Source organism: Schistocerca serialis, chromosome 1 (assembly GCF_023864345.2).
Source record: "Schistocerca serialis cubense isolate TAMUIC-IGC-003099 chromosome 1, iqSchSeri2.2, whole genome shotgun sequence".
NCBI classification, from domain to species: domain Eukaryota; kingdom Metazoa; phylum Arthropoda; class Insecta; order Orthoptera; family Acrididae; genus Schistocerca; species Schistocerca serialis.
The window spans coordinates 678,006,035-678,017,203 of record NC_064638.1 but is presented as its reverse complement, the minus strand read 5'-3'; the positions used below and the strand labels follow the sequence as shown (position 1 = coordinate 678,017,203).

At 44.7% G+C, this 11,169-nt stretch overlaps 1 non-coding gene across 1 annotated transcript; it reads right to left on the bottom strand.

Annotated features, from left to right (window-relative positions):
- Positions 1–7,962: 7,962 nt before the first annotated feature.
- On the bottom strand, positions 7,963–8,036 carry Trnat-ugu (transfer RNA threonine (anticodon UGU)). The gene has a single exon. It is a non-coding gene; the product is annotated as a tRNA-Thr (tRNA).
- Between the last annotated feature and the right edge of the window lie 3,133 nt (positions 8,037–11,169).

Below are 11,169 nucleotides of genomic sequence, written 5' to 3'. Positions count from 1 at the left end.
GATTTGTGTACTGAGCCTAGTCCTAAACCCTAACTGCAACTGTGATAAACTTTCGTGGTACAAATTATGCAAGGATCGTGTTGACATCAGTGGCAATCTCATCGAGTTGTAAACTCAATAACAAAAATGTTTTTGTGAAAATAACGCAATTTTTTATATTACAAAGAACTCTGTGTATTTTATACTGCTTATCGTTAAACTTGGACATAAATTCGTGGTCATTATTTTGATTTACTGCTTGCTATCAGTCACCCCATATTTGTAAAGTCATTCTCGTGGAGATATTTGTTAGGTTGTTTTTAATATTGTAATAGATTTGTGTACTGAGCCTAGTCCTAAACCCTAACTGCAACTGTGATAAACTTTCGTGGTACAAATTATGCAAGGATCGTGTTGACATCAGTGGCAATCTCATCGAGTTGTAAACTCAATAACAAAAATGTTTTTGTGAAAATAACGCAATTTTTTATATTACAAAGAACTCTGTGTATTTTATACTGCTTATCGTTAAACTTGGACATAAATTCGTGGTCATTATTTTGATTTACTGCTTGCTATCAGTCACCCCATATTTGTAAAGTCATTCTCGTGGAGATATTTGTTAGGTTGTTTTTAATATTGTAATAGATTTGTGTACTGAGCCTAGTCCTTAATCACGCGGAGGCGAGGCATGGGGTGGGAGGGCAGTGTGCTCGACCGCCTGGCGCAACTGGCGAGGTAAGTGGCAGGCGCTCACCCCAGTTGGCGGCGGCTGCGGTCAAAGTCGCCCAGCTATGGCGGGCAGAGCCCTTTCGCCGCGGCGCTGACATGAACGATGTACAGCCTGTTTGAAGACTCAGCAGGGGGCTCCCCGGAGGCTAGAGGAGGGTAACACAGATGACTTCAACGTAACGACAGTAGCGAGCCGCAGTCTGGAATGACGGAGCGACCAATGCACATAAGAGATTACCGTGCCTGACTGACACACTAATGACTGGTAATGCTGGGGTTACTCCACAGTAAATGAACGTTTTACCTTCGAGAATTCATGACTGGAAGAGTCTTCGTTTTGATGATGTCAACTTATCTTTTTCTCATGCTTGAGATTTTTATCCATTAGCCAGTACTGTGCTACATAATCATTACCCATTACAATATTTCTTTTCTCACAGCTAGAATGTCCTGGTACTGTCTGCTGTCACACTCGGTACCAATCAGCACAACCTTTTCAAATTAAACCCTTGGAAAGTGAGAAAGATTGTCCAAGCTGCTCCACATTTAGCTACTGGTCAGCTCTAGCGAGCGGGTTAGCTACACATTGGCACGTTACAGTCGATTTGACAAATAGACGACTGGCACCACTAACAGCACCATGAAGGTTGGAGACAACACAGGTTAAATATTCCAGCCACCTGTTGACACTGGACTGATTCAATGGGATAAGGTTGGCCACGTAATCATGAGCGAGGTGACGTCACACCCAGCGTCACTGTTACCCCTCTCAGGGCTATACCTGGCCAGACTGGAAGGTGAGCCACCTTTTTCTATGCAACATTGTGTACAAACATACTATAGAGACCTCTTATGGATTTATGTGATGGTCACTTCTACACTTCTATAAGATTTTTCTATATTTCCAAAACACGATTAATATCCACGTATTTTGTAAATGACATGTATTTTCCGTATACTGTGAATTACTACAGATCTTTGTTAGGTATATGGTATGAGTAGATCTTCTGTCAGAAATTTTTCTTGTAATGTTGACTCTGACATTAATAAAGAGATTCTTGTGTTTCATCAGCTGGTACATGAGTCTTAGTTTGCTGTTGTGTATATTCAAACATTTACAAACGACCTGCATTCAGCATTTAGTACAACACTAAATAAAGATTAAGATTGTTTCCTTGACGATGTATGCGATTGTCTCTGTCTGTCAATTGGTTTCTGCCTACGTCATGTGGTTGTCAGGATTACTTGTTCTATGCTATTGGCAGTTGTTAACGCTGATTGTCAGTTGGGCAAACCTGGAATTCTAGCGAAATCTGCCTCATTGTGGTTAGCAAAATTTTGCTTGTTCCTGCTGGTCTACCTCCCTTTAAAGGGTCACCTCCGCCGCAAAATTTTTATGGCTAGGGGGATGTTATGGAAAGCGGGTAGCATTTCGCATGTCCCTTTCCATTTAATATGAAAATAACACATTAATTAGAGGCTAATGATGGAGTGGAATACGATAATAAAGTTTCATTAAAGCGAACTGGATTACAGGGACTGTACATACTGACTTCTAACTTGAGCTCAAATATATTTAACATGGTGCAGGTCTTTCTTGTTTTTCCCTATGCTTTCTGTGAATGTACTTGAATGGGAAGCATGTTGGATCTGGGACGGGCAAGGCAGCGAAAGCGTAACGAAAAAAATAGCGCTTGGTTTCGGCACATGTGGACAGCCTCTGTGTTAACTCCATGAAAGCTGTCACGCGTGGCCAGCCACAAGAGGTGTCAGCTAGTGCGCATTCATGATCTAACCCTATCCTGTGGCTGAGCTTAGGGCAGGGAAGGAACTCTGTCAGCAGGAGACCAGCGCTTTCTCATGTTCTGAAGAGTACCTTCAGGATATAACAATCTTCCACTTTCCTAAAGAGACACAGCTTGCTCAGCTTTGAGTGCAATTTTTACTTTCAGAGAATCTCTAATGTGAGGCTAGTTGTTGGGCGTGGAAACTGCGATTGGTAAAAATGATTGTGACGTCAGGGACAGAGATCAGAAGCGGCAGGTTTCTGAAAGAAGCCAATGACGTTTTTTTCATGTCGCGTTTTTCTTGGCGGGCTTGTTGTGCATGAAGGAACCTCGCCATTGGCAAGCTGAATGTTCATATTCTGCGACTGGCAGGAAGGAATAAAAGGCTGTACAGTTCAGTTAAAAATCTTTGAGTTTGCTGGGACATGGAGAGGTATGCGCATCTTATGCACATCAGTAGCGTCCGTTTGGAGAAGGAGAGGTGTGAGCATTTGGCGCGCATCGATTGGGGTCCAGAGTTTGTGTCAATGTGTACTGTAGTGTAGAGCCACACCCATGACTGCGGCGTTCTGCATGTCTCACTCTGATCAATTACGGTGAGTTTAATTACCAGCACCGCCATTGTGGTACAACTCTTGGTCAGCATAAGCTCAAATCATTGCGAACATCGAAGTCCACAATTGCTTTAATAGAATTATCAATAACTATCAAGTCAACAGCCGACGTATTTGTTTAAGTATAAGTTCGTGAATTATTTTCAGAATGTCGGTTGCGTCTAAGAGGTAAATTTTCTTGTTCGCCCAAGAAACGCTGAAAACCAATAATTTCTGTTGGCAGAGTTCATACAGGGGAGATTGTAAAGTCAACTAATATTTTTTCAGAGTCAGAGCCATTTAATGTGCTTTTTAATTGGATACATTGATGTGTTGATCCAAAGCTTGTTTCCGTCAAAACCTTCCATCCATATCAAATTTATTTCTTTGCAATTCTCCACTTTAGGACCCACAGCCAGGGGCGTAAAAATCTTCGCGTTATCCATTTCTCTTGTGCACAATAATTACAACTTGGATCTTAAAGGTGAGTTTGGCTCTTAATTAACTTTCTGGGTCAGGGTAAACATTTTTATATGCAAGGAGTTTTACAGTCTTGCAGGTAGTTTCATCTCGTTTCAGTACAGTCGTTTGGCTATACAAGATGGTTAATACAAGAGACGACTAGGGAACTTTTTTCTTTACCGCAGTCAGTCCAGAATCAAATTAACTGCTCGCTAACGAATGTACCAGGAAACATGTTATTAGAGATGACACAGCCTTTAACGCTTGAAAAGTAATACTTATTACAATAAATAACATTTTAAAAACCCGTTCAAATTACATGACGTTGATTTTGTACTGGATCTGCAACCGTTCTCACTGTTAACTAATCATATAACATTAAATGTGGTTTCAGGCACAAATAACAAAGTGTGCACATCTTTAAACTTGGAAAGATGTGGCATAAGTATTTGTGTTCAACAGAAATTCGGACCCAGCACCTAATTGATTGTTAAATAAGCGCTATCAAATGTTAGATGAAAAATCGTTTGGTGGGAAAAAGGAAGAAAGGATGATTAATGTTAAACATCGCACAGACAACGGGTCATTAGAAACGAGGTAGAAACTACGATTGGGAAGGTGGGGGAAGGAAATCGACTGTGCCCTTTCAAACGAAATGTCTGCATTTACCTTATCGATTTAAGGAAATAACGGAAAACTAATAAGGATGACCAGATCGGCATTTGAACCACTATGTGTTAACGTCAGAGAAAGAAAATAAAAGATGGCTCTAACAAAAAATGACTGAAGCGACGGCAACGTGAATTCGCATATTGTAATACTATGCATATGGTGGTTTTTCACAAACTGGATGTCAGGGGTGTGTCAGTCGCAGTTGGTATCTGTTACCAACAACTGAGATGCCTTATGGCTTCCATAAAAGAGAAGCATCCAAAGAAACTGGAAGAGTTGCCACTGGAAGAGAACGGCTGCTACTGGACGAGAACGGCGGTCTGCAATCTACTGATTTCACTAATAAACCTATCCAGGAGCGTGGATGGAAAGCAATATCAAACTGACTCTTGTGTCCTCAAAAGTTTATGTTTCTCGCTCTGTATCGTACAACCGCCAAGAAAATTTCTTTGCGGATAAAAATGCGCTTTATACTTAGATTGACAATATCTTTCTCTGTGAACGAGTTGCATTCTTTAGGCGTGGAACGCAAAATTGCCTGAGCGTTATCGGACTATTTTTGTTAATATGGGAGAACATATCGTTGATGATTACTTTCTCTCTTATGTTTTTCTGTTATAGTCAGTTATCAACGACAAGCTCTATAAAATACACACCTATGTGAAAGAAATGAATTACATCTTACCAGGATGACCTTACAGCTAAAGTCTAATTTAATAACAAGAATGTTATCTGCGATACCATTCTGCCCGAAACTTCATGCATTAGTAAGATGTTACGGACTTTCCACCTCAATATGGTCTTGTCTATTTGGAGTCCTGTGTGTTACCGAAGAAGCATATTAGGACTAGCACGAAAATAAATAAATCTACGATTGCGAGTACACAAAAAAAAACCAGTCAGAAAATTATGTGCTGCAACACATAAATTAGTCAGATAGTACATTCACAAAAAATATAAATTAAGTCGGTATAAGCACAAAAACAGACGCTTTAACAAAGGTAAAATGCCGCAGTTTCTTAAATTTTTCTCTTGTAGATCAAGGGGGTACTAAATCAAGGTCACGAGAAGACTTAACGTGGAGAAATTAAGATTTTCTTACTGATTTCCGTAGTAAAATCTTGTAGTTTGGTAAGAGAAAAGGGGAAAAATCTGACAAATTATCTACATCTCTGGATATCTTAGAACTGGATGCAAAGGTATGTCTCCTTCAGATGCATGCTGCATTACCACTTAGCTAGTGAGCTAGTACTGCCTGCGGTACATTCTTATTACACTACTGGCCATTAAAATTGCTACACCACGAAGATAACGTGCTACAGACGCGAAATTTAACCGACAGGAATAAGATGCTGTGATATGCAAATGATTAGCTTTTCAGAGAATTCACACGAGGTTGGCGCCGGTGGCGACACCTACAACGTGTTGACATGAGGAAAGTTTCCAAGCGATTTCTTATACACAAGCAGCAGTTGACCGGCGTTGCCTGGTGAAACGTTGTTGTGATGCCTCGTGTAAGGAGGAGAAATGCGTACCATCACGTTTCCGACTTTGATATAGGTCGGATTGTAGCCTATCCCGATTGCTGTTTATCGTATCGCGACATTTGCTGCTCGCATTGGTCGAGATCCAATGACTGTTAACAGAATATGTAATCGGTGGGTTCAGGAGGGTAATACGGAACGCCGTGGTGGATCCCAACGGCCTCGTATCACTAGCAGTCGATATGACAGGCATCTTATGCGCATGGCTGTAACGAATCGTGCAGCCACGTCTCGATCCCTGAATCAACAGATGGGGACGTTTGCAAGACAACAACCATCTGCACGAACAGTTCGACGACGTTTGCAGCAGCATGGACTATCAGCACGGAGACCCTGGTTGCGGTTACCCTTGACGCTGCATCACAGACAGGAGCGCCTGCGATTGTGTACTCAACGACGAACCTGGGTGCACGAATGGCAAAACATCATTTTTTCGGATGAATCCAGGTTCTGTTTACAGCATCATGATGGTCGCATCCGTGTTTGGCGACATCGCGGTGAACGCGCATTGGAAGCGTGTATTCGTCATCGCCATACTGGCGTATCACCCGTCGTGATGGTATGGGGTGCCATTGCTTACACGTGTCGGTCACCTCTTGTTCGCATTGACGGCACTTTGAACAGTGGATGTTCCATTTCAGAAGTGTTACGACCCGTGGATCTACCCTTCATTCGATCCCTGCGAAACCCTACATTTCAGCAGGATAATGCATGACCGCATGTTACAGGTCCTGTACGGGCCTTTCTGGATACAGAAAATGTTCGACTGCTGCCCTGGCCAGCACATTCTCCAGATCTCTCACGAATTGAAAACGTCTGTTCAATGGTGGCCGAGCAACTGGCTCGTCACAATCCGCCAGTCACTACTCTTGATGAACTGTGGTATCGTGTTGAAGCTGCATGGGCAGCTGTAGCTATACAGGCCATCCAAACTCTGTTTGACTCAATGCCCAGGCGTATCAAGGCCGTTATTACGGCCAGAGGTGGTTGGTTGTTCTGGGTACTGATTTCTCAGGATCTATGCACCCAAACTGCGTGAAAATGTAATCATATGTCAGTTCTAGTATAATATATTTGTCCAATGAATACCCGTTTATCATCTGCATTTCTTCTTGGAGTAGCAATTTTAATGGTCAGTAGTGTATCATTATAATTCGCAACCCAGATAATTTCTCAATGTAAAATGTGAGATTGGTGTAGATTCTACATGTAACGATCTCTCTGAATTCAAATCATAATGTGGTAACCAAACATTACACATTAAGTGAGAATCATTCAAATTATTTATTCGATATGACAACAAAATATCGAGTGAATTTAGCAGGTTAATTCTGTACCATTCCAGAAAATAAATCGATGGCCATACACATGCAAAACGTATTCCACAATTCTGCATTAGACTAGTGACATGTAAGACAAGTTTGCTCAGCCAACGTGTTTCTTGAGCTGGCTATAAGCTTGTGCTTAGAAAACGCGGCGGTGCCAGCTGCCACCTCAACGCTAAGTAGCCGAAATACCTTAAATACATGACTAACTGAAACCCTCAGCTGCCGACAGGTGTTGTTAATATACCGCGATGTGGACAAGGTCAATGGCTGGGTAACCTTTATCTATACGTATGAAGATAGTAGCTGTTCTCGAAAGAACAGAATACTGTTGATGACCGTGCAGCTTTTTCCTGGAATACATGACTAACTGTGACCTTCAGCTGCCGACAGGTGTTGTTAATATACCTCGATGTGGACAGCTGAAAATGTGTGCCCCGACCGGGACTCGAACCCGGGATCTCCTGCTTACATGGCAGACGCTCTATCCATATGAGCCACCGAGGACAAAGATGAATAGCGCGACTGCAGGGACTTATCCCTTGCACGCTTCCCGTGAGTCTCACATTCCCAACTGTCCACAATTCTACATATATAATGTACCTTATAGACATTTGCCCATTCACTCATTACTCGCGCACGCTTTGGCGATTCCCGTAAGAGTTTGGGCAACCTGTGCGCATTCGCACAGACGAAGGTCAATGGCTGGGTAACCTTTAACTATATATATGAAGACAGTAGCTGTTCTCGAAAGTACAGAATACTGTTGATGGCCGTGCAGCTTTATCCTAGAATAAATGACCAACTGAAACCCTCAGCTGCCGACAGGTGTTGTTAATATACCTCGATGTGGACAGCTGAAAATGTGTGCCTCGACCGGGATTCGAACCCAGGACCTTCTGCTTACATGGCAGACGCTCTATCCATATGAGCCACCGAGGACACAGATGAATAGCGCGACTGCAGGGACTTATCCCTTGCACGCTTCCCGTGAGTCTCACATTCCCAACTGTCCACAATTCTACATATATAATGTACCTTATAGACATTTGCCCATTCACTCATTACTCGCGCACGCTTTGGCGATTCCCGTAAGAGTTTGGGCAACCTGTGCGCATTCGCACAGACGAAGGTCAATGGCTGGGTAACCTTTAACTACACTCCTGGAAATTGAAATAAGAACACCGTGAATTCATTGTCCCAGGAAGGGGAAACTTTATTGACACATTCCTGGGGTCAGATACAACACATGATCACACTGACAGAACCACAGGCACATAGACACAGGCAACAGAGCATGCACAATGTCGGCACTAGTACAGTGTATATCCACCTTTCGCAGCAATGCAGGCTGCTATTCTCCCATGGAGACGATCGTAGAGATGTTGGATGTAGTCCTGTGGAACGGCTTGCCATGCCATTTCCACCTGGCGCCTCAGTTGGACCAGCGTTCGTGCTGGACGTGCAGACCGCGTGAGACGACGCTTCATCCAGTCCCAAACATGCTCAATGGGGGACAGATCCGGAGATCTTGCTGGCCAGGGTAGTTGACTTACACCTTCTAGAGCACGTTGAGTGGCACGGGATCCACGCGGACGTGCATTGTCCTGTTGGAACAGCAAGTTCCCTTGCCGGTCTAGGAATGGTAGAACGATGGGTTCGATGACGGTTTGGATGTACCGTGCACTATTCAGTGTCCCCTCGACGATCACCAGTGGTGTACGGCCAGTGTAGGAGATCGCTCCCCACACCATGATGCCGGGTGTTGGCCCTGTGTGCCTCGGTCGTATGCAGTCCTGATTGTGGCGCTCACCTGCACGGCGCCAAACACGCATACGACCATCATTGGCACCAAGGCAGAAGCGACTCTCATCGCTGAAGACGACACGTCTCCATTCGTCCCTCCATTCACGCCTGTCGCGACACCACTGGAGGCGGGCTGCACGATGTTGGGGCGTGAGCGGAAGACGGCCTAACGGTGTGCGGGACCGTAGCCCAGCTTCATGGAGACGGTTGCGAATGGTCCTCGCCGATACCCCAGGAGCAACAGTGTCCCTAATTTGCTGGGAAGTGGCAGTGCGGTCCCCTACGGCACTGCGTAGGATCCTACGGTCTTGGCGTGCATCCGTGCGTCGCTGCGGTCCGGTCCCAGGTCGATGGGCACGTGCACCTTCCGCCGATCACTGGCGACAACATCGATGTACTGTGGAGACCTCACGCCCCACGTGTTGAGCAATTCGGCGGTACGTCCACCCGGCCTCCAGCATGCCCACTATACGCCCTCGCTCAAAGTCCGTCAACTGCACATAAGGTTCACGTCCACGCTGTCGCGGCATGCTCCCAGTGTTAAAGACTGCGATGGAGCTCCGTATGCCACGGCAAACTGGCTGACACTGACGGCGGCGGTGCACAAATGCTGCGCAGCTAGCGCCATTCGACGGCCAACACCGCGGTTCCTGGTGTGTCCGCTGTGCCGTGCGTGTGATCATTGCTTGTACAGCCCTCTCGCAGTGTCCGGAGCAAGTATGATTGGTCTGACACACCGGTGTCAATGTATTCTTTTTTCCATTTCCAGGAGTGTATATATATGAAGACAGTAGCTGTTCTCGAAAGTACAGAATACTGTGATGACCGTGCAGCTTTTTCCTGGAATAAATGACTAACTGAAACCCTCAGCTGCCGACATGTGTTGTTAATATACCTCGATGTGGACAGCTGAAAATGTGTGCCCCGACGGGGACTCGAACCCGGAATCTCCTGCTTACATGGCAGACGCCTCGGTGGCTCATATGGATAGAGCATCTGCCATGTAAGCAGGAGATCCCGGGTACGAGTCCCGGTTGGGGCACACATTTTCAGCTGTCCACATCGATGTATATTAACAACACCTGTCGTCAGCTGAGGGTTTCAGTTAGTCATTTATTCCAGGAAAAAGCTGCACGGTCATCAACAGTATTCTGTTCTTTAGAGAACAGCTACTGTCTTCATATATATAGTTAAAGGTTACCCAGCCATTGACCTTCGTCTGTGCGAATGCGCACAGGTTGCCCAAACTCTTACGGGAATCGCCAAAGCGTGCGCGAGTAATGAGTGAATGGGCAAATGTCTATGAGGTACATTATATATGTAGAATTGTGGACAGTTGGGAATGTGAGTGTCACGGAAAGCGTGCAAGGGATAAGTCCCTGCAGTCGCGCTATTCATCTGTGTCCTCGGTGGCTCAGATGGATAGAGCGTCTGCCATGTAAGCAGAAGGTCCCGGTCGGGGCACACATTTTCAGCTGTCCACATCGAGGTATATTAACAACACCTGTCGGCAGCTGAGGGTTTCAGTTAGTCATTTATTCCAGGAAAAAGCTGCACGGTCATCAACAGTACTCTGTTCTTTCGAGAACAGCTACTGTCTTCATATATATAGTTAAAGGTTACCCAGCCATTGACCTTCGTCTGTGCGAATGCGCACAGGTTGCCCAAACTCTTACGGGAATCGCCAAAGCGTGCGCGAGTAATGAGTGAATGGGCATATGTCTATAAGGTATATTATATATGTAGAATTGTGGACAGTTGGGAATGTGAGTCTCACGGGAAGCGTGCAAGGGATTAGTCTCTGCAGCCGCGCTATTCATCTGTGTCCTCGGTGGCTCAGATGGATAGAGCGTCTGCCATGCAAGCAGGAGGTCCCGGTCGGGGCACACATTTTCAGCTGTCCACATCGAGGTATATTAACAACACCTGTCGGCAGCTGAGGGTTTCAGTTAGTCATTTATTCCAGAAAAAAGCTGCACGGTCATCGACAGTATTCTGTTCTTTCGAGAACAGCTACTGTCTTCATATATAAACCTTAAATACAGCCGAAGGAGCTTTATTCGCATTTCTATGACTATGACTTGGGTCTAAAGTGTAGTTACGAGTCATATCTACATCCGCCGACTGAAACTGAAAAACTGTAGATAAAGAGACGGGGGATTATCTGAGCAGCCCTCTTCTTCAGTAACCTTCATGGCTGGTTTTGTTTCTCTGCCTTAAGTGTACTGCAAACGAAACAGTATATTCACCGAAAGAGATCTGGTTTTTT